Source organism: Cinclus cinclus, chromosome 3 (assembly GCF_963662255.1).
Source record: "Cinclus cinclus chromosome 3, bCinCin1.1, whole genome shotgun sequence".
Lineage (NCBI taxonomy): Eukaryota > Metazoa > Chordata > Aves > Passeriformes > Cinclidae > Cinclus > Cinclus cinclus.
Window position 1 is genome coordinate 88881046 of NC_085048.1, and position 21965 is coordinate 88903010.

Sequence of the window (21965 nt, forward strand, 5' to 3'; positions counted from 1 at the left end):
AACTTTCAGTTTTCCAAGCAAAAACCTCCCCTAGCCCTCCAGAGTTCTTTTCATTTCATGCTCCATCACTGACAATATAAATAACAGGAGCCAAATTATACAGCTAGCTCTATCTCTGTAACATCAGCTGTGGTTACCATATGCCTTCGGCAACATCAGACAAACCACACTGGTTTGCAGTGTGCTTGTTGGGCACGTGAGATGGTGAGGCTTGACTTGACTGCTGACTGCCTCCATGGATTTGAAACCAAGAAACACCTCTGTTTGCCCGCTGAGCAAATTGTAGGGTGTAACAGATGAGACTTAATGAACCTGTATCCATGAATTCTCGAGTCACTCAGGAAATTTTGGCAGTTAAGTCCCACTCCAAGTTTGGCTTTCATTGCAGATGACATTAAAAGCCTGACATGCATTTTATTCAGGGTATTTTACTCTTGAAAGCAAATAGTTTGGATCCTTTTTGTAATGTTTTAATAAAGGAATATAACAAAAATTCCCTCGAGAATACTTTCAACATACTTATGGCCTCTCTCTTACTCCTCTTATAAGTTTTCTTTAAGTGTCACTGCATGTTGCTTTTTAGGTTCATACTGTGTGCCAGTCAGTCAAGTAATAGCTCATTTAATTAATGGGAATTAACTCAAATATCAGGTCAGGTAACATCAGTCCAGTCAGCCAGAGTTGCACTTTTTTTGTTTGTTTGTTTGTTTTTGTTTTTTTTCTTTGAGAGTTTCTGCTTTCTTAAAGTATTTAGCATCATGTTAAACCAAAGATTTTCACTTTCAGTCCAATGCAGTCTTTGGACGTTATTCCAGAATTTCCTGTGTGCTCTACATGGCAAGAGATCAAGTCTGTAGATTGCATTCAATTAAACATGTCATCTAAATGAGACCATGAAAATAAGTGTGTGGCATGCACTTGTACAGCATCCCTGCAGCCTAGTCAATACCTCTAGTTAACAAGTGCCAGATATTTTCCTGTAAATTTAGGGATGAGCTGACAAGAAATGGGGTTCATTATGTATTTCAGTATCCCAAAATCCTGTAAAGGAAGTCCTAACCATGGAAAAAAAATATTCGTATGGATGGAGGGGTTTTGTTTGCCTTCAAAGGTGCAGTCCTTATCATTTACCCTGACATCCTGTGTGCAAATACTGGCAGGGTCAAGCTTAAACAATGGGAAAACTGGTTGTAAAGGCTGCCCATTGCCATGTCTTCCCTTAATGTGAAAAGTGAGCTGCTACAAACGGGTGACTTGTAAGTTGTTAGGGCAATAACTCTTGCTGACAAACGAGCTCTGAGTTAGATGGGGAGGAAAGAAGGGGAAGTTCCCTGATCTCTTTTGTCTCAGTACAATGTGCTGGATTTAATAGAGGCTGGAAAGACTGAGAAGAACACTGCTGGTGCTATGAAAAAAAGTAATGGTTTATTTCTAGCAGGGTTGAGCCAAAACAAGATATAGTATTTCTCCTACTTTTTTTTCCCTTTTTTTCTTTTTTCGCCTCCAGAGAAACATTAAAAATATGGACCTCAGAGCTGATAGGCACCACTACACAGAGTTTATAATTTTCCACCTGCATGGATGCTTTCTCTTCTGCTGTCCCTTTGGAATCCTACCTTTTGTCTGCCAAGTGGAACTAAGTTAAAATACTTTTCTGCTGATTTGGCAGGATTAAGAAATAAATTAGAGCACCCTGACTGCCTAGAAGTCTTGTTTTACCAGCTGCTTGCAAAAATCTACTAATGATTACATTTTAAGTCCTTTTAGCACTTTGAGTTCAACAGGTTAAGCCTGCTGGACCTGGTGGCATGGGAGTCATGTGTCTCCTGTATCTGAGAGATCAATGTTTTATAGTAGGTTGGCTTAGCAATAAACAGTGAAAAAAGACCATCACTTTACACCTAGTTCTATTAAACATACAGGACTACCTTGCCGAGGTACCTAAGGCTAAGTAGTCTCTCTGGCAGCCATGGTCACTTCTCGCCAAGCCAGAGCTGTCATGTGAGCTCATGTAAATCTGTTCCATTTGTGGAAAATGAAAAACTCAAGAACCAAAAGAACATAAAATGTACTTAGGAAGTCATTTCACCAGCCATGAGGGGTTACTTCATTAAATTCAAACAGATCTGTTTTCTGATTTCACTTAAAATCAACTTAAGGGTATGATGATTTAAAAAGGTAGTAAGGAAAGTAAAGCAAATATGCTGAACAGATATTCTTAAAAATATAATTCTCTGTTATTTTGCCACAGACACCATTTTTGCCAGGAATGGACTGCGGCATTTGATATAGTAAAAGCAGATGGTGTTTTGTTCAAGGGGAATAAGAATTTGAAACAAGACAGTTAAATTTATTGGAATGTGAAAAATTCGGCACAAAAATTTATTCTTTGAATCTAACCAAGTTTACATGAGGTTACTCAGTTGCAATAATCTCAGCATCTTTCTCCAAACTCACAGTATGTCTTGGATCTTCCCATGCTTAAATTCTTATACTCTAATGTTTGATTAGGACAGAACAAATTAGATGTAGTTTGTGCTGGAAAATCTGTTTTATTTCAAAGCAGTTTTGTCGAAATCAATAAGCGTCTGCAGTATCTCTTCCTCACAAAGTTAACCTGGCTCTGAAAAGGATATGCATTATTTCTTTGGGTCTCTTAAAGACCTGATTTTCAGAACCAGGATCAGTTCGGGTATATTTGAGAAACCTGAGTGACATTTGCCAAAAACATTTCCTGATGGCTTAGTCTTTCAGAATATGCTAAGCATCCCTTTAGGGTTTAAGATACCCCATGGCTTACTGAGGCCCACACTGATGATTATCAGTTGAATGGACCCTGTCAGGAGAGATTTTGACCCATGAAAACAAGGACTTCCTAGAGAATAGATAACAAAAACCAAAGGTTCATCCAGTCATCTCTGTTTCTGTAGCTTACAGTAAACAAAGGAGCAATGTGGGCTGGCTGCTTAGTACCTCTTTTCTCTCATTTTTCCATTTGAATTACTTATGGAGGGCTGGGTTGGTAATCTGGTAGGCTGTAATGAAGCTGCTTTTCTCTTGATCAGAGGCAAGATGTTTTAATTTGCTGCCAGGATTAAATGATGGCCATTCTTGCTGGTAACTTTCTGCCAGTGCAGTGAATGACTCTTTTGAGTGACTTTCTGACCTGGGACCTGGTGAAGCTAAGGATTACAGGATGAAAATATACAGTGCATAAAACAGGTCACATGTCACCAATAAAAATACCGATAATCCAGGTTTTTTTCTTATTTTATACAGAACTACATCATTGATTTAAGACCATTCCCTACAAACTACTGCACTAGCTGATTACCACTGTGGTTTTCTGTAACAACCTTCTATTACTGCAGCCCTATACTTTAGTAGTCCAGCACACTTCAGTAATGATGGTTGCCTGGTAATTCTTTCTCAAAACCCCTTTATTAATAACAGCAAGCTTGGGTTCCTTGCAGATGATTTGTAAGTAACCCAATAGGGATGATGCATTAAAAGAAACCCAAGCCTTTCACTGCATATCTTTGCTCACAAGTTTGCATCTGCAAAAAGGGTTTTCTGAATCTGAACTTGGCCCGTTATAAGAACTACAGATTATTAAACTACTCAGACCTGAATGTTGTTAGTGTATGGTTATATGAAAACATGGAGATTTATTTTTGGCCCAATACTGAATTCTCAAGCTTGCTGAAATTGCCTTATCCAGTGTCAATAAGTTTCTCTACTAGAAAAATGAAGTAGTACCCTCTGGAATCCCATGTAAAATCTCTGTATTCAGTTTGTTGTATGGTCTTTCTCCAAATGTGAAGTCATAGTTTCATATCCTTCTACATTCAGTACTTGACCACCTTAAAGAAACTTAAATCCAATTTGCATTTTCACATCATTTCCAAATGTGTTAATTCTATGAGGTTTTGTCCAGTAAATAGGTGAAATGAACTCCTTTGTGTCATGTGTAAGAGTACTGTTGGGATTTCTGTAAGATTCATTTTAAATATGATTAAAAAAAAATACAGTGGTGTTGAGAAAAATATTTCCTGTAGCAGCAGGATATGCTTTTTAAAAAAAACTGAAAGTCCCAAGCTGGGCTGGAGTCTGTGAAAATCAAAGGCATTTTTTAAAAGATAGAAGACCATGTAGATTTGGCATACTGACAAAATCCCACTTATGGAATCCATTCAGTGTCTAAGCCACAAAAATTGAAGAAAGAACACCAACAAGATTTTTAGTTTCCAGAATGCTGTATTTCTTCCTCTCTTCTCCCTTCTCTGTACTTTTTCCCTGAAAGTTAGCTCATTAAGGAAAGGAAATGGTATTTTTTTAAAGAGCGAATAATTAGCTGTTCGTGAAATTCCATCCCATGGGCTATCCCACTGTCTTTGACATACCTACAGTACAATAATTCCATCTGAAGAACTGATTTCATGAGTTTAATATTCATGTATAACGTGTATTTCCAAAAGTAAGCCATACCTTTTTTTTGTTTGTTTTTACATAGCAGATGTGTTTTTATCCTGTCATTTTAAAGGAAATATATTAGATAATTGAATATTTTCTAAAAAGCTGGATCTATAAAAAAAGCCTGGGATTACACTAAATATTGAAAAAGCTTCCAAATGCTTGCACATCATTACATTTTTGAAAGGTTTTACTGAGTGGATAAAAATAACCACAGAAGCATTTAAAGGGTAAGAAAATGGAAACAAAGACCTGATGATCCTCTATATTCACTATATTTTGCTCATTTACTGACTTATTCCTGGAGATTTTGTGTTTATAGTCAGGCAGCTTCAAACCACTTGCCACTTCTGCTTTCATCTGGAAGTATTGGGAACTCTGTAAATATCACCAGGCTTCAGGTCTATAAGCTTTTGAAACCGGAATAAAGTGGAATGATACCCTTCCCCTACTCCGTGAGGCTTCCTCCCTTCCCTTGCCAGGGGCTGGCACTGTTTTTACAAGGCTTCTTTTCCAGGCAGGAACAGCCCTTGGTAGCTCCAGGGCTCCGAGGGAGAACAGTGTGAGTCTCTCAGCTGCTTTACTGCTTTGTCCCAGGTGCTAAGCAAAAGCATGCACGGACACAAACCTCCCACCACCCAGTCTTACTCACGGTGCAAAAACCTGAAGGTGGGGGAAGGATAGCAGTAATCAGATCTCAGAAGCAGTTGGTCCAAATTGCACAAGAAGCTTTGCTCAAACTTGGCAAGAGTCAGGTGTTTGCCACTGCCAGCTTATTCCCTTCCCACTGCCTGATGGATAACACTAGATGGTTGACCAGACTAATCAAATACAAATGCTTCCAAAGGGGTAACAAGAACCTGTGTGGGATGCCATGATGAAGTTGCATGTTGATGGTAGAACTTTCTTTCCGGCTGCATAGGTTTTCATCCTTGATACTTGATTTCCAAAGCCATAGCATGTACAGTGGAACACGGGAGCAAAGGACAGAGTTGTCAAGACATGCTGTGCAAAGTGCTTGTGGTCCTCCTATGTCCTTGACTGCAGAAGTATGCTGTCTTGGTTACTGCTGTTGAGGGTGTACATCGAAAATTGAGCCTATAAATGAGTAATTCAGAGAACACTGGGACCAAAGAGGCCTGATTTCCTGTAAATTCTCATGTTAGGTTTTATAGATCTTTGTCCTTTAGTTTTTCAGGTGGTTGGAGCATGTATTTGGGCTCACTTCCATGTGGATTCTCTGGTGTCTAACAACATTTGAGCTCACATTACTCTCCATCTCTCACTGGTGGCATTAATAGGGTTTCTCTCCTCTGCCTGCCACATGCTTTCAAAAAAGTGGATGGAATCTGAGACTCTGAAACCTCCAAAAGTGTGGTTGGAACTGTGCTTCCTAACACAAGGTTTGAATTTGTCCACAAACGTAGAGCAGTTTTAACTGGGCAAGGGAGCTATAATTCCACTGACTCTAGTGTGGTTGTTGAAAGGGCCAGGAGGAAAAATTATACATATGGTGAAAAATCCTAGGATTTTAGGAGATGTTTCTTTCAAATTGCAGTAATAAGCAAAAAACACTGAAGCAGTTTAATGGAAGTGAAATTCTATATTTTATTTCAAAACATAAATACTTTAAAAATAAGTAAAAGATGCCTCTGAAGCTCATAGAGGTAGGAATGCGATCAAACTGGGAATCTGGAGGCTCTGCTAATCCTGACTCCTACTCATGTGATCAGGGAGCCCTGACAGGAGTAAGGTGTCTTATACAGGCTGGTCACAGCTCTGAAGAGTTTTCATTTTTCAGCCAGGTGCAGCAGTTGCTCTTAATTCACACAGTATATTTATGATTAATGTCAGACACCAATCAGTGCCAGACCCTGTTGGTATCTTACATGATAACTTAGTGAACAGGGGAAACAAAAAAAAAAAAGGATGGTAACAGAATACTAATATTAACTTTGTAGGAGAGAAGAAAGATCTGTTGCACATTGATCTCATTAAGTAAATGATTTACTGGTATTTCCTCTTGCTTTGCAACTCGCCTGAGAACATATTCGATCTCAACTATCTAAGGCCTGGATAATTTCATCTGGTTCTCTGCCAGCTATGACACAGCCATTTAACTCTGTCACTTTTCTTGGCCACCTCCATTCAATGTTTGTTGTAGGCTTCTGTTTCTAAAGTAACAGGACAGTGTTTTCCTAAGATACCAAGGACATGGCCAACAGGAAACTGGGAGGTCTCATCTGGCTCTGCTTAAAACTGGCTAATCATTGAAAATTTGGTCTGAGGTTGAAAAGGACAGCACTAGCTTTCTGTTCTTGTAAGATTTGGGTTTATATATGCCGGGGGCTAAAAAAAAATCAGGAGAAATAATAGAAACTACATAATTGTAGATAAATCACACTTGATTATGTTTGGTTATCTTAATTCCTGTCTTCAACTAGTTGGACACAAGAAGATCTGTTACCAGTTTCCTTGCAATTTGGAGCTGCTAGAATAAAATGTAGGGCAAATGAATGATGAAAGAAATTTCTCAAGGAGGTGATATAGCATGAAAAATAATTAACAAAATAATTATGACATTGAGACTACAGTTTGATACTTCACATTCTCATGTTTAATTCCCATGAATATATAAATGTGCCTTTAACATTTCTGAAGATACAATAGGGATTGCAGGTCTGCAGGGAGGGATATGCACATGCAGTGCATATGTGATCTCAGTACTGTGATTTCTGTCCAGCTCTTTAATTACTAAGATACTGACATCATGATGTAATGCAGGCATAATCAAGATACATTACAGTCACTTTGGATATCTGAACATGAAGCTGTGGGATGCCAAGAGTTTAACAAATTACCTGATATCTATTAATTTATCACTTGTTCATGTTATTGGATTACAAATAGACCTGACTACTGATTTGAGAATCGATAATGGTTTCTAAGGCAGCTGATGAAATTACTCTAGTACCTACTGATAGCAGAGGGAGTCTGACTGTCCAGGGTTTGTGAGGATTGCTCTGTCTGCTTTTGATAGTTAAAAAAAAAAAAGAGTATTATGTAAAATGGCATTTTTATCACCAAAAGGAGATTTTTATGACTTGTAAATATTGTATGTTGTACAGAGGGCACATCTCTACTGACAAATGTATTTAAACAGTAAAAACACCTAATTAGGTTTTATAGTGCCTGTATTTGTCTAGCAGAGAGAACTGATTACAGGAAGATCAATAGACAGGATCATTCATTGCAGCAACCTAAATGCATTTGGGCCAGTGGGAGTTTGGAATGAGCCAGGAATGTACCTTGAAGCCAACTCCCTCACTGGTGTCCCACATCCAGCACTGACTGAAGTATGAATGCCTACTATCTCTGTATTAATTATGCCATTATTTCTTACAGACATGAGCTCAGAGGCAAACCCAGTGTTTGCAATGATCAGTGTGCAGGGCGCAGCAGCTGAAGTGAGGCTGCTATGGTGGGGACATATGCACTGCCCCCATTAGGGGAGAGAGATAAAGGGGCACATGGCCCCTGAGAGCTTGGACCTGGGTGCACTACGGCCCCACTGGAGGCACCAGTCAGAAGACAGAGTTGGGAAGGACAATTTGATAGAGGCTACACTGGTCTTCTGGGCAGCAGGGTCCTATGAAAGGTTACAAGGGACATCTCTTGACCCCTGCCCTCCCTGCGCTTTGGGCTTACTGCCATTGTCAGCAGCATTACAGACCCCAGGTCATTGTGATGAAAGGGTAAGGTCTTTCCCTCTGTCCTTGTTTAGCACCTTTATGCACCAGGCATAATTTCACTCCACATGTGCTGATTCCAGAAATTAAAAGCTGTGGTATATATGCTTCAAAGTAAAAGTGTATCTTTTTGCAGCCTTTACTATTGCTACATCAACTGGCTTAGCCCTGGGCTGTGTAGACCCCAGATGCATGACTACCTTCTTCTGTACCACTCCAGCCTGGAGCATTAAAGAGATCCACTTATAACTTCTTATCAGCACAGCATGAAGACAGGAAGAAAATCACTTTTAAGAAACGGCATGCCTTTTAAAATAATCAGCTCTAACTTCTGGTTCAGATTAAGCACAATAAAGCTTGGGTTGCACCCGTACTATATCCTTTGGGGAAGAAAACACCACAGAGGCGTTGTTCATAAGAATGGATTAGGCTTGCAAAGATCAGTAACTAGTATAATCTGGAACCTCAATTCAGATGCTTTGTTTTTTAAAAATAGGGTTCACTGGGGCAAATGTATGCCAGATGTATCAACCATGGCCAGCAAAACTAATTATTTCTATTTAAAAATTCCATTGCTAACACAAATGCTGCCTGCAATGGTGGGGGTTCATATTTTCAGCATATGAAAGGGCTCTGCAACTGCTGACATCTCTGGAAGCAGTTTGACCAGTAAAGCCAGGAGTCTTCTGTGGAAACAAAAGCTTCCTCAGTGCATGCTAGGTACAGTTAGGAGCCATGAATGTGGAAGCACACCCATTGCTGAGTCCATCATCAACTCTTTCAGCTATTTAGAGCATATAAAAGGGCAATCCTCCCATGACAATGTAAATTACAGTGGTGATAAAGTATTCCCTCTGTCCACAAACTGTTTTCAAATACTTATGAGTTATGCTTGTCAGCACATGCACATGCTTGTGTGTGCTCCCAGGACATGCAAGCACAAGCCTATGGGGGAAAGAAATACTGCAGAATTTTATACTCTGTCCGGTAACTCTTGCTTCTATTCCCATGCCACACAATAGTACTGTGGATCATAAAATCTCTTCTTCCCAGTTCATAGTGAGGCTATTTCCAAGTACAGAAGAAAACTTCTTCTTGGTTTTGACCATGCATTGTCCAGCATTTCCATGCATAATAAAGAAATTGCACTTACAGCTCAGGTATGACTATGAACTTCCCAAAGTTTGACTGAAACCCTGTCTGGAGCCCGTGTGCACTATGTTTCAATTACAGAGTGATTAAACTGGCTAAGCTTTACGGGAGGAAGTCTGGATCCATGAGCTGGTTAGTAGGCTTGTAGATGTAGACTCAAGACCCATCCTAGCCCAAACATTTAGGCTTGTTTAAAGACACTTGAACTTGTTATGGCCGGTTGAGTGCCAGATTTTCTTAAACTGTTTTCTCAGCTGTATTTTGCAATGAGATAGGGCTCCAAAACCATCAGGAATAGGAATTTGTGTGGTTTGCACTTATATACTCATTATCAAGGGAGCATAAAAGTTATGAAGAACATCGGAACTCAAGATACACTATTTTTTTAAAAAAAATCTTCAATAAAAACCATAGTTTTAGAATACTATAGAATGGAAAAAGAGAGACTCTGAGAGCCATGAGTGAGCAGCTCTGTGAGCCATTTTTTGTAGTCTACCTTACATAATGTTTCATGAGTGAGGACTTCTATACAGCCCTGTTGACAGACATCTGCAATGGAAGAGATACCACATGCATGGTCAGAACACAAACAAGAAAAACTGATTCCAGTTCTATTGTCACTTCCCTCAAACGCATTTGGACAGTGATGAGAAAAGTTCTTATCTGATTTGCAAGATGTTTCCTCTCAAATCAACAAAATGATATCACAATATTAAGAAACCCTTTGCTGATCTGCCAACAAAATTATTAATGCCCCATGAATTCTTACTCAGACCTTGAATGGAAGTTTTATTTCAATTTACTGCCATTTTATTTAAAATCTTGCCAGACTTTTAAGTCAGTATATGCCTTGCAGTGTATATTGCTGTTCCCACAGGAACAGTCTGTCACTCAGCCTGAGAGCAACACCTCAGGCTGTGCTGACACAGCCTCACTGGCACAAAATCATAAACTAAGTGGTTGGGCCACCAGAGGAATGATGGATAGTCCTCAGAATAACCTCGTTACCTCCCTTTAGAAAAAGATGTTGAAGGATCAAGGCAAGCAGCATTTTGTTTGTGTTTTCTTGAACTGCCATGAGCCAATGAAGAAAGTAACACAAATTTCAGACAAAGGCTGGTGTTGCCTGAGAATAAGGAATACTACTCAGAAATCTTGAGAAAAAGATTTGACCAGGGAAGAATATTCTGAAATATAGAGCTGCAGATTTGAAAAACATCCCCATTCAGCATCTGAAATGTTTTTCAAGTGAAAGAGTTAATTAAGGAATCTAAATCAGCTGACTGTAAAACTATGGTGCATTTAGATTACTGACTTTTATTCTTTCAGTGAGTTGATCACAGCAAGAAGTGAGATTAACTGTACTACCTGCATCTGGAGCTGAATTCAGAATTGCCCCCAAATTCAAGGATATTGCAAGAAGAGATTTCAGCCCTTGTCCAGAAAAATCCCAGATTTGGATATCAATTTAAAAAAACAGCAAACATAATATATCTCAAATAATTCCTTTCTGTGCAATCCAAATTTTTGAAACATACATAGCATCCTATTTTTATGAGATGATAAGGTGTCTTTGTGCATTGCATCTTAGCTTTCTAAGTTTTGTCAATGAAGGAGACAAACAAATATTCTTGACACTGAAGAGAGTGTGGTCAAGAATGAAGGGAACATATCCTCCTGTAGTGACTCTCTGACCTTCCTAGTTTGTCTTCCTTTTCATAAAGGTGAAGCATCCCTCAAAAACTCTCTGGGGACTCCTGAAAAAATGGAGCTCCCATTCTTATCTGAATGGCTGTGCTGGTGGGGAATAAGGATACAAATCCATAGTGAGGTTACTGGAGATTTCTGGGCTAACTGCATGATTTTGCTAAATGTTTCAAAAGCAAGTGCATGAATAGCTCAAGTGAAGTATTTCAAGCCACCCAGAGATTATTTATTTGGTAATAATTACTAGTTATTTTAATCCAATCATCTTTGAATAGTTAGTGAATGAAATCTGTTTGCTTCCTCCTTCTCTTAATTTAAATCCTTGTTTTACTCCTGCTGATAATTTTATTCCTGAAACATACATAGCTTTCATAGGCTGGCAGATTTCTTCCTCCATGGCCTTTCCTGGCAAGAGCTAATAATCACACAGAGACTACAGTTCAAAACTCTTCAGAGCACTTCATATGCAGTATAATAGGCTACTTAGTTTTTCTTGGAGTAACAAAAGGATATGATAAAACTAGTGAATGCACTAAGATAATCAAAACAGTTTTTAAAGCTAACTTTTTATAGACTATAATTACAAAGAGTAAAGATTTACAGCACTGCCCAAAGCAAAAGGCTCTGTAGCATATTTTCACATCCCAAACATTCTACACATTTTCCTGAAAAAGTTCAAAAAAGAACCTAATTCTCTTCTAACTTCCACCATCTTTTCCAAGGTGAACATACTTCTTTTGCAGTATTATCTCCATTTAAATAGATGTTACTGACAGAAAAATCTGATCCACATTCTCTATGTGGACTTCTCTTTCTTACGTAAAGGTAGGCCAATGCAAGGCTGACATCTTCCACTGTTCAGATTTAAAAAATATAGATAGTCCCATCAGAAACTTGGGAAGACAGCCGTTTTTTTTAAACTCAGATATAGACTGCAAGGCCTAAACCTCTTTAAATCTCCTTTTTGCAGGAATGAAGGTATGGTCTCTCCTAAGAAATCTTTAGAAACCCATTTGTAGCTGATCTGCTATGAATTTTCCAAGCATTTGCTGCAAGTCTTCAGGCACTGAAGTGGAATCTAGAGAAGCACAATTTGACAGAATTGATCTCCCATGACATCTATCACTGCAGCTTAGGTGACCTTAATATGACACTCAATTTAATGTGTGGTAACTGTGTAAATATTACAGACTAGAAGTGCAAGCATTAATTAGTAAGAGCAGTTGTTCCTGAAAGAAACCAGAAGGTACCATTTCTGCTAAATTTCTAATTGGCAAATTCAGAAGGTTTGTCTAAACTGGAGAAAATGCATCACCTGTGTTTGTCATTAATAAATAATTTAAGGTCAGATCCAAAGTCTGTTAAAATTTATGGAAAAACCTCCCAGTGATTTCAGTAAGTTTTGGATAAGGGCCTATGCAACTATATTTCTTCCTCAAAGCATTTTCAGTTCAAGGGTTTCACATGTCATTGTCCTTATTATTTTAGTGCATCATAAAAGTATATCGTCATCACAGGAATTTTAGCAGCTAACGGTAAGCATGGAGAAACCCTTTCATGCAGTGCAGGGGCAGAAAAAAGAAAAATGATCCAGCCAGACTCACTGTAAAGCTCCATCTTGCTGTCTCATTATAGGAATGATACCGTCAAGTTAAAATTATAATTGCTGATGGGATTTATGCGAGCAGTTGACCCCGATAGTGAGTTGATCATCAGCTGAAATGGGGATGTAAGCCTTAATAAGAATTGAAAGAACAGAGCTGTTATGAGTAATTCCCCATGGAGCCCTTTAACAGTAGACAGTGTTATCTTTGCAGCTGTGCATAGGAAGAAAGCACAGACTTCAGCAATTCTCCAGGCTTCAGAATGCACACAATGGTGTATTTCACATGAATGCCTTTCTCTGTTATGGCTACCACTAACATGGGCCCATGCTTACATCTGGTGCATCTGTCCCTTTCATTTTTTGCAGCTGATGGGAAGTCTATGCAATAACAAAGATGTTATCTTTGAATTATTTTATTTTTTTGCATTTTGAAGAGTATTACAGTTATGCCTTCATATACACAGGAACACCAAGTTCTTAGTGTGTGGTTTTCTACTTAAATGTGCTATTTAAATGAATAGTGCTATCTAAAAGGCTTCCTCAGACATAGGTCATTTGCTCTTTTCAAGTCTGTTTTCAGTACACCAAATAGTATATAAATATAAATTAATAGTCTCCATCACATTGTACAATTTTAAAGGCAGAAGCTTAATATAAATTAAAATTATTATATCTCAGAATATAAGTAACAAAGATTATGATTAAGGTGTATTATAGAGCACACAAAATGACTTAGTGGGAGGCAATTGGATACCTTTGATTAGCAAGAGACAGAGAACCAGATACAGCCTTGTTGTTTTCCACCACTGCTGAAGCACAGAGAAGGCATAAACAGAGGTTAACCAACAATTTAAATTGGTTTACAGCTGTGTTCATCACTAGAGCTCCACAAAGGAGCCAAGCTATATTAGTGAGCTAAAGCCAAAATATTTAAGTAAGATTGCAGAACAATATTTGAAAACTGATACCAATACACTCTCATTAATATGCAACTTTGCTAACTTGACTCTCAATTTTACATAGTACATAAATTTGTTAGTACTGAATTTAAAGTCTGTCAAATTAGAAGTCTTTAAACACAATTTTATTTTGGTGGTATATGAAAGGTAATTTCTGTAGTGGTATTTTCTTCTTTTAAAAAAATATACGGATTATTTAATGGAAAAGTTAATGAACAACTAAATAACTTGTGAGAAGACTATGAAAGATATCAGCCTGGTTGGTATTCCACTGGCTAAGTGTTTGGATATTATGAACAATTCTTTAGAAGGAACATGTCAAATCACCACCTTACTGTGGGTAAATATTCTGGATTTCCTGAGCTGCGTGCAGCACAAATCAGAGGCATAGGAGGAACAGCCCAGCTATCTTTATATGCCCCCCACTCTGATTACGAGCACTATCCAGCTATATCCTCAAGATAAATTAGAACAACTTCACCGCTACTTTATCTCAGAAAGCCCCTCAAGGGGCTGTTGTGCTCGTCAAAATTCACCAGAGCTCCAAATCCTACTTATCTCACTGAAGTTGAGGGTGGGCTGATAGGAAGGCAGCTACACCATCTTCCTGTTAACTGGAGATTTCCTCCGTCTGTTAGCACGGCCAAGGAGGACTGAGCGGAGCTGTGATAAAGAATATGCAAGGATATGAAAGGTTGTTGTGAAGAGGAAGGGAACAAGCTAATTCTCACATGCAAGGGAGATAGGGAAAAAAATATTGTGTTCAAGTAGGAGCATCAAATACCATGGGAAGATTAGAGTAAGGTTTTTGGGACAGCATGTTCACTGGGGGAAGTCAAGTGCAGGGAAAGATTGCCGAAAGCAGCTGTGGAGTCTCTGTATGGAGATCTTTAAAGACAGGTACACAAAACCTCTGTCTGGAGTGAAATGGGAGTGCTTTATCCTGCCTCACGGTTCCTGACAGGTCTATTTTTGTTACAGTCCCTTATCACCGGGGGGGTTGTGCATACATCTAGCTGAAGATCAGTGACCCTGTCTGCCAGCAGTTCCTTGGGTAAGTCACCAGAGTTACCTTGGCTAATCCTTGATATTTTATTGCTTTGTGGCTGCAACTGCAAGGAGTTACACAACTTTCTATGGGCAGAAGAACACACCCTGTCAACAAATTCAACCATTACTTGTCCTCCCTTTGACAGGACACCTGCCACATCAACAATTAAACTGTCCTATATGAACATCCTTACAACAATACTATGTCGAAAAGAATCACCATACAACTGAATCTATCAAGAAAAAAATTACATTTGTGAAAATATTTTCAGACAGAAGCTGAAAGTTGCCATCAGAGTAGGCTTGGGTTTTGAGGTTTGGCTCCTAATGGAAATTCCTAAGTTCTCTTATGGACCTGACAGGCAGGTTTGGAAAGCTTTGAGTGCTTGGTAAAACTAAAGTACAAGTATAAGGTGAATGGGACTGGAAGAACACAACCCGTGTTATTTTTCACTCATGAGCCTAAAAAGAAAAAATTAAAGGACTACCAAGAAGCTTGAGGACTGAATGGATTCCTTCTCAATGCTGGCAGAAACATCAACTTGGATGGAAACCTGCAGGTCCTGTGCTTACAGGAAGAAGTTTGTTTGCTTTCTTATTCAGGGCTACTTGGACTTTGCTTCTTCTTAGATGGCTGACATCTGGTCCCAGATTTTGTTAATATTCAAGTCCAAACATCTGATAATTAAAAATTTTGATATAAACTTCAGCTTCTGGGTGCACGTACATCTGGTCCCAAACACAAAAAGTATTTATTACTCATAAGTTCCAAAATAAATAACAGAAATTGAAGTTTAAATTAAAAAAAGTGAAATATATTCATTTTCTCAGTACACCTAATTACAAAACAAAGGTACCTGTTTGTAGGTAAGGATAACAAAAATAACAGTGAAAAAGGAATGTCAGGCCACAGGTCTCTGAGTGTAGACATTTTGTAACTGATGAAGCAACTGGAGTGAGTGGCAAGAAGTGGGAAACGTTCTTTTCCTTTAGTTAGATGTTCAGGTTAAAGAATCAGGCCAAGTGAGTTGGGATTTCTTCTAACCAAGGGCTCTGATTGCACCATCAATTTTTTGTCCCCACCACCCACTGAGTCTTAGCTTTCCATGTCCTCCAGCTGCCAGCTACCACAGGAAACCTTCCCAGAGCCATGTCCTTCCCTTAGCCCATGGCTGCTGTCCATCACTGGCTTTGGATCAAGTTTTCCAAACCTTTTTCCAAATGTGGGTCTCCTGCGTGGTACATAGCATATGTTGCTACTAGCCAGGACATTGGGATGTCCTTTTTTGGCTGCACCAAAAAGGTGAATTCATTCCCCAGCTGCCCTCAGGGACCTTGATAATGTTTCCCACAGGCCTTCTTGATGCTTAGCAGGAAAGCAGAACTGAACAAGTGCAGACCTCCCTGCTGCTGAGCTTGGACAATAGGGCTGCTCATAATACCAGCAGATGTTTTTGCTTTTTAGGCTGTACAGGGCAAATTTATTTTCCTCTCAGGAGCAAACAAGAATAGCCAAGACTAAGAAATTCAGAGCTAGTTTCTAGAAACCCACTATTGACTTATGCTGCAAAGCAGTACTTACAGTTAAAATCCATCAGTAATGAGGCTCTTCTGGCTAGTACATGGAACTGCTGGCTCAGCATAAACTGGTGTGCTTTAAACATCAAAGCTGGGCTTTGTTTTATACCCTGCTCTGCTTAAATATGGTGCACCAGGTAATTTCTCTACTTAAGGCATTATTTTTTGTAACAGCATTTTCTCTTCACCTTAAGATAGGTGTGAAAGCATTGAGATGTGAAAACCATGGCACTGTGAAGTCCTCATTAGCATCATAAGGATCTAACTAATCTATATCAATTTTTTTACATTTATAAAAATCCCAACACTTTATAAACTATTTTTGGTTTTTCTTCTTTGTGCTCATAAAAGTTCTAAAATTAAAGCAGAAACAAATGGGGAAGCATATTAAAATGTTTAAAGTTTTTAGTTCACAAAAACTTTTATCTGGATTTCTTTTTTGGATTTGAAAAGGCAAAACATAAGACTTTGATACTCTTCATTGCCTGTTAAAAGAGAGAGAATGAGACCCACCAATAGGAAGAAGTTGGCATGAAGCCCTCTTTGACACAGCAAGCACAATGTAAAGGATTAAAGGTCTAATCTAGAAGATATATTGCACACTAAACAGCAGAACCATTTAGAAGAACATTAAATGGCACTTAAGCTAAACAGTTGTCCTTGGGAACTGCAGTTTATATGCGACTGCTCTAATATCCATTTTAAGCTTGCAGGGCTTTGAAAACAAGATGTCATTGTTTTATAAAAACACACACATTTAATCTTCACTTGTGAGGCTTGAAATATCTGGCTGCTGGAGTGGCTAAACATTTCAGAGGAAACAAACGGGGCTGGCGTCAAAACTAGTACTGTTGAACTTTATTTCTGAAGTTATTTGCATGTGCCCCGTTGATTTTTTTTTTCATCCAAATAAGCAAACCACAAACTTTTTGAATGATAAAAGTCCCATTTAATTTTTTAACAGTATTCCCACTGTTTTGTAAGAAAATAATAATAATATTAATAATATTAATATTAATAATAATAATAATACAGCTTAAGTAATATGAGAGCACCAAGAAAGTGGTCAGTTCTACATTCACTTTTCTGTGTTCTTCATAAATTAATATTTATGGAACTATTACGAGGCTTCAGCCAAAAATAAAGACCACCCAGAGCAAGGTTTTAATTTTAGTATTCTAAGCACAGGTCATTAAAAAAAAATCTTACAAAAAAGCCTTCTTCTGTAACATGTACACTACATGGATTTTCATGCACATCACTCAGTAAGCATGCAAAGCATACTCCATTTCTAAAAAATTACAATGTATGCTTTTATAATTCATTTATTATTTCTCCCTAGGGAGAAATCATCCTCTCTACCATGTAGGCGATAAAATAGAAAAGGAAAAAAGGCAACAGGGAAGGGACTGTGTCTTGCAGAATTACATAGTCCAGTTCAAAATCCTCCTACTTTTAACTGATGATCTAGAAAATAAAATAGAAAGAAGTAGGGAAAAAAAACAACATTGAAAGTACGTATTTGATACCTTGAATAATTTTTTCTTGGATCAATAATTATATCAATCCTTGGCATAACGACTAATCAAGAGTATCCCTTAGTTCAAGTCATTATCCCTAAAAGCTATCTGAACAGCAAAGAGTCATGTGGTCCTCAGGGACAGTTTTAGTTAACTGAGCTAGTGGTCTTCAGGCAGCTGCCAGGAGAGAGGCAGTCTCAGCTGGGTGCTCCAGAAAGGAGCCCAAAGGTGAAAGGAGTGAGGAGAGCTGTCACCTCCTGCAGAGCCCGGGAAGTCACAGGTGACTGGGGTTGAGGATGGACTGCACGGTGTCGTCGTAGCCATGGAGCAAGCAAACAGATCCCCTCTGTCTCCAAGAGGCATTTCAAGGGCATTGCAAGGGAAAAGTTGGCAGTTCTCCTATAACAACCTCCTGCCAGGCTCCTCAGTCACAGAAAGAGGATGCCTTCCGTCCTTGTTAGCATGGGATTAACTGCTGGAGAATCTGTGAAGCTGCTCCTCTCAGGTTGGGTGGGAATCCACTTAACCCTTTGTTAATTAGAAGCAGCAGCTGATACCTCATAGAAAGCATTCTTTGTCTGTGCTACTGCCTGCCACAGTTCTCTGCCTGTATTTGACATCATTTGGTAGATTTGCCCTAACATAGCATGGAGATGTGCAAAGAACAACAGCTGAGGGACATGCAGAGGGAAGCTGAGGACTAAAGCAGTTTGGTTAGGGCTCAAGCCTCAACAAAACAGTGTCCAGGGTTGACTTCAAGACTCTACTAAGAAACAGTTTTGTGTGATTCTAATTTTAAGTGGTTCTGGTCTGAAATCTATCAGGGGAATAGGATGGTGGTGCTCCCAGAAAATAAAGTATTTCAGTTATTCTCCCATCTTTCTCTTGACAAGTCTTCCTAGGATGGTCTGCTCTTTTCTGTCTTGCTGGATATCCACACCAAACATCACCCATTCCCAAGGCCATAGATTTCCTTTCAAATAAGACCACTCAAACTGTGTCCCTAGCAATGGTAACTTTTCTGCTTAGAAAAATAGGAAACAATCTAAAGTAGAAATAATATGTTTTATTGGGACAACGAATATCCTCAGAACAAAAGCAAACTTTCAGACATAAGTAGCCTTTCTTCAGGTCTCAAAAACAATTTCAAAATGAAGGCAATGTAATTTTGATTCATTGTGACATCTTAACCTGTAAGACACCTGGGAGAAAATCAGTCTTCTTCCTGTCCTGAGCCAGGTGACTGCTCTCTCTGCAGTCCTTCCTCTGCTTTGTAGTGTCTCGCTGAAAAGTTCAAGTCTCACCACACGGACAAGTCTTCCATGTTATTTGTGTTTAGGAAAACTCAGGCTTTTCTTTGTTTTACCTTTTTGGCTTTTAGTCTAAAAAAAAAATATATATATATATATAGCTAAAAAAGGTTAACTTGTTGGTATTTTTGGTGCTCTGTATATGTTCTGCTTCAGGGTGATCTCCATCTCTCAAAAGTGATACACCCAAAATTTCCAGAAAGAACTAAAGGGCTCCATTAGGTAAAAAAAAAGATTTGGGGATAAAGATTTTGTTGGAGGAAAAAGGTTGGCTTAAACTGGTGTTAATTTATGGCACTTAAACAGAGCTTATTTAGTCAATCATGGTAAGTGACATAATTTTGGACATTGAACTTTAGAGAAGCTGAAAAATCTCTGAACTTTTCCAGATCCAGAACATGGTAAACATTGGAGCTAAAATGTCTGTAGTGTACAAAACATTCTCCCAACTGCAGTTGGCTGCTCCCAAGCTGGAAAAATGCATACCCACAAATAGCATGTAACCAAAACACTTTCTGTTTCTTAATAGGCTGTCTGCTGTTAATTATTTTAGTTGCTTGCTGGGAACAATAGAGGTGGATTGGAAATGATAGTTCAGGAATTATGAGAAATAAATAACTATTTTCAGTGTTTTGGTCTTCATTAGTATACAGTGCCTCTCTTTAGAGGATCCCAAATCATTTAGAAAAGGCTAACTGTTAGTATTGTACTCAATTTACAAGCTAGTAGAGTGGGGCTAGGAAGTCAGTAGGGTGTTTAACTTTGAATAGGGTGCAGGGATGGCTTTTGCTGCAACTATTTATAGAGGATTTACACGACTGTAGTGTTTATTGTGTCTTTCAATAAAAAGCAGCTGCAGAAACATGTAGCTGGCAAACTTCACTACCTGTGAGATACCAAAGACATTATCCAGAAAGCTGATGCACAGGTACAAGGAGATTCACGTACTCTCTGCGGCAGTTTAAGTGATGCTTTTCTAACAAAAGTCTGAACCAATTTTAAATGTTTATGTTGTTTATGTTCAAAATTCTCTTCCTCTGCCTGTTTAAAGCCAGATCCTGATCCTGATATAAATCATCCAGCCGCATTGTTCAAGTTCCTCAGATGCATAGTGTTTGATGCATAGTTCTGCAGGCTCTGGCACAGGTATTGTTCCTAGTGAGCCTCTCATCCACACACTGAAATATTTCTTCAGGGTTAGCAGTGCTATTGACCCAGATTTGGCTATACATACGGGCTAGAAGCTGTGTGGTGATTGCACTCTAGCTGACATGGGACCTACTTTCTCATGAGAAAATGGTGCAAATATTGACTCTATGACCCCTTTCAATCCACTTACAGACCCATCGTCCTATGAGTTCATGTTGACCCTCACTTCTGCACATTAGCAATGTAGGCTCTATACTCTCTCTGTATACACATCATGTAAGAGACATGCAAAGGAGAAAGGATCAAAGATGTGGCCATAAGCTGAACATCTGCTTCTGCCCATGATCTGTTTTCCTTGACATTTTCTTATCTCGCATGCTGTTCATAAACTCCAGAACTTTCAAACCAGGCCCTCCTGTTTTCCATTGCATTATCCTGGATTGTGCTAAAAGAAAAAATACAGTTTAATGTATCTAGAAATTAAGACCCTGTGGAGAACTCACAAAGGCTATGTGACCACTGTTACAGTCAAAAGGCTGGAACAACACTGTTTAAATTGCTACCTAAGTAAGATGTAAGTTTTGTGTCTCAATTTATAGGTCTCATTAGAATTCTATAGCTAAGTTTGGGCTTAGAACTTTACTCTTTAGGTTAATTTCTTGTGAGAGGCTACACAAAGGTCAACAAAAATGCCTTATTAAAAAAGAATGGGGGGAAAAAAAGCAAAGGGGCCTGGAGATGCTTTGACTGAAAAGAGCAGGTTCAATTTCAAAATTATGTCATGCCCTTTTATCTGGTGAGACAGTCACTTCTGTGCTCACTGACTCTTTTCAAATCCTAATTTTGAGATTTCATAATAGTACTCATCTAAAAGCCATCAGAATCACTTCTACAGTTTTCCGTGAGATTTGGATTGGACTCTGCCCACATGTATCCAATTAAAATGGTCACTCAGACTCTTGAGATCATCTCCCTTTCATTCTCTTTCAACAGAAGTTAGAATTTCTTGAGACAATATGATATCCACTCTCCATCAGCAAAGCTAAGAGCAGTGGATTCATAAACCCACCCCCAGCCAATACATCAGATTTTGCCATAACTCCACACTGTGTTCAATCCTATTGATGTCAGTTCTGTGCAGTGTTTGGCCCTGGATTTTCCCACAATGGGATCCTATTCTTCTTGCATGAGAATATGTCTTGGACAAATTGCCATGTCACATGCATTCAAAGGGCCATGATAAACCCTCCATCTTTGCACGGGGTCCCAATTACATCAAAGGAATTTCTGCATACAAAACAAGGGTAAAATATGCCTCTAATTTAAGGTTAAATTACACCGTTAAGACATGGGCTGAAATAAGGGGCAGCAAGGAAGCTGAACCACATTAGGGAGCACATCCAAAGCACTGTCTCAGAAAAATGCAATCCTTTGTACTGTGAGCATTTGGCTCAAATGGGGAAAAATTTCTGATGTGCCTTTTCAGGGAACAAGCTATCTCCTTCCTTCCAGACAGGCCCAGTGGAATTCAGGCAAGGAAAAGAAATGAATGATTTAATGTGCTCTTTATCTCTCTTTTCACACTGATTCCAGGCAAAGACTATGCCTGATCTCTGGGTCCCGTTTTTCAGCTATCCACAAGGACTGTGAAAATACAAGAATAGTCTTACTATCTCTTCCCCCTTCCACTGTATGTGTGCTTCTGAGTTCAC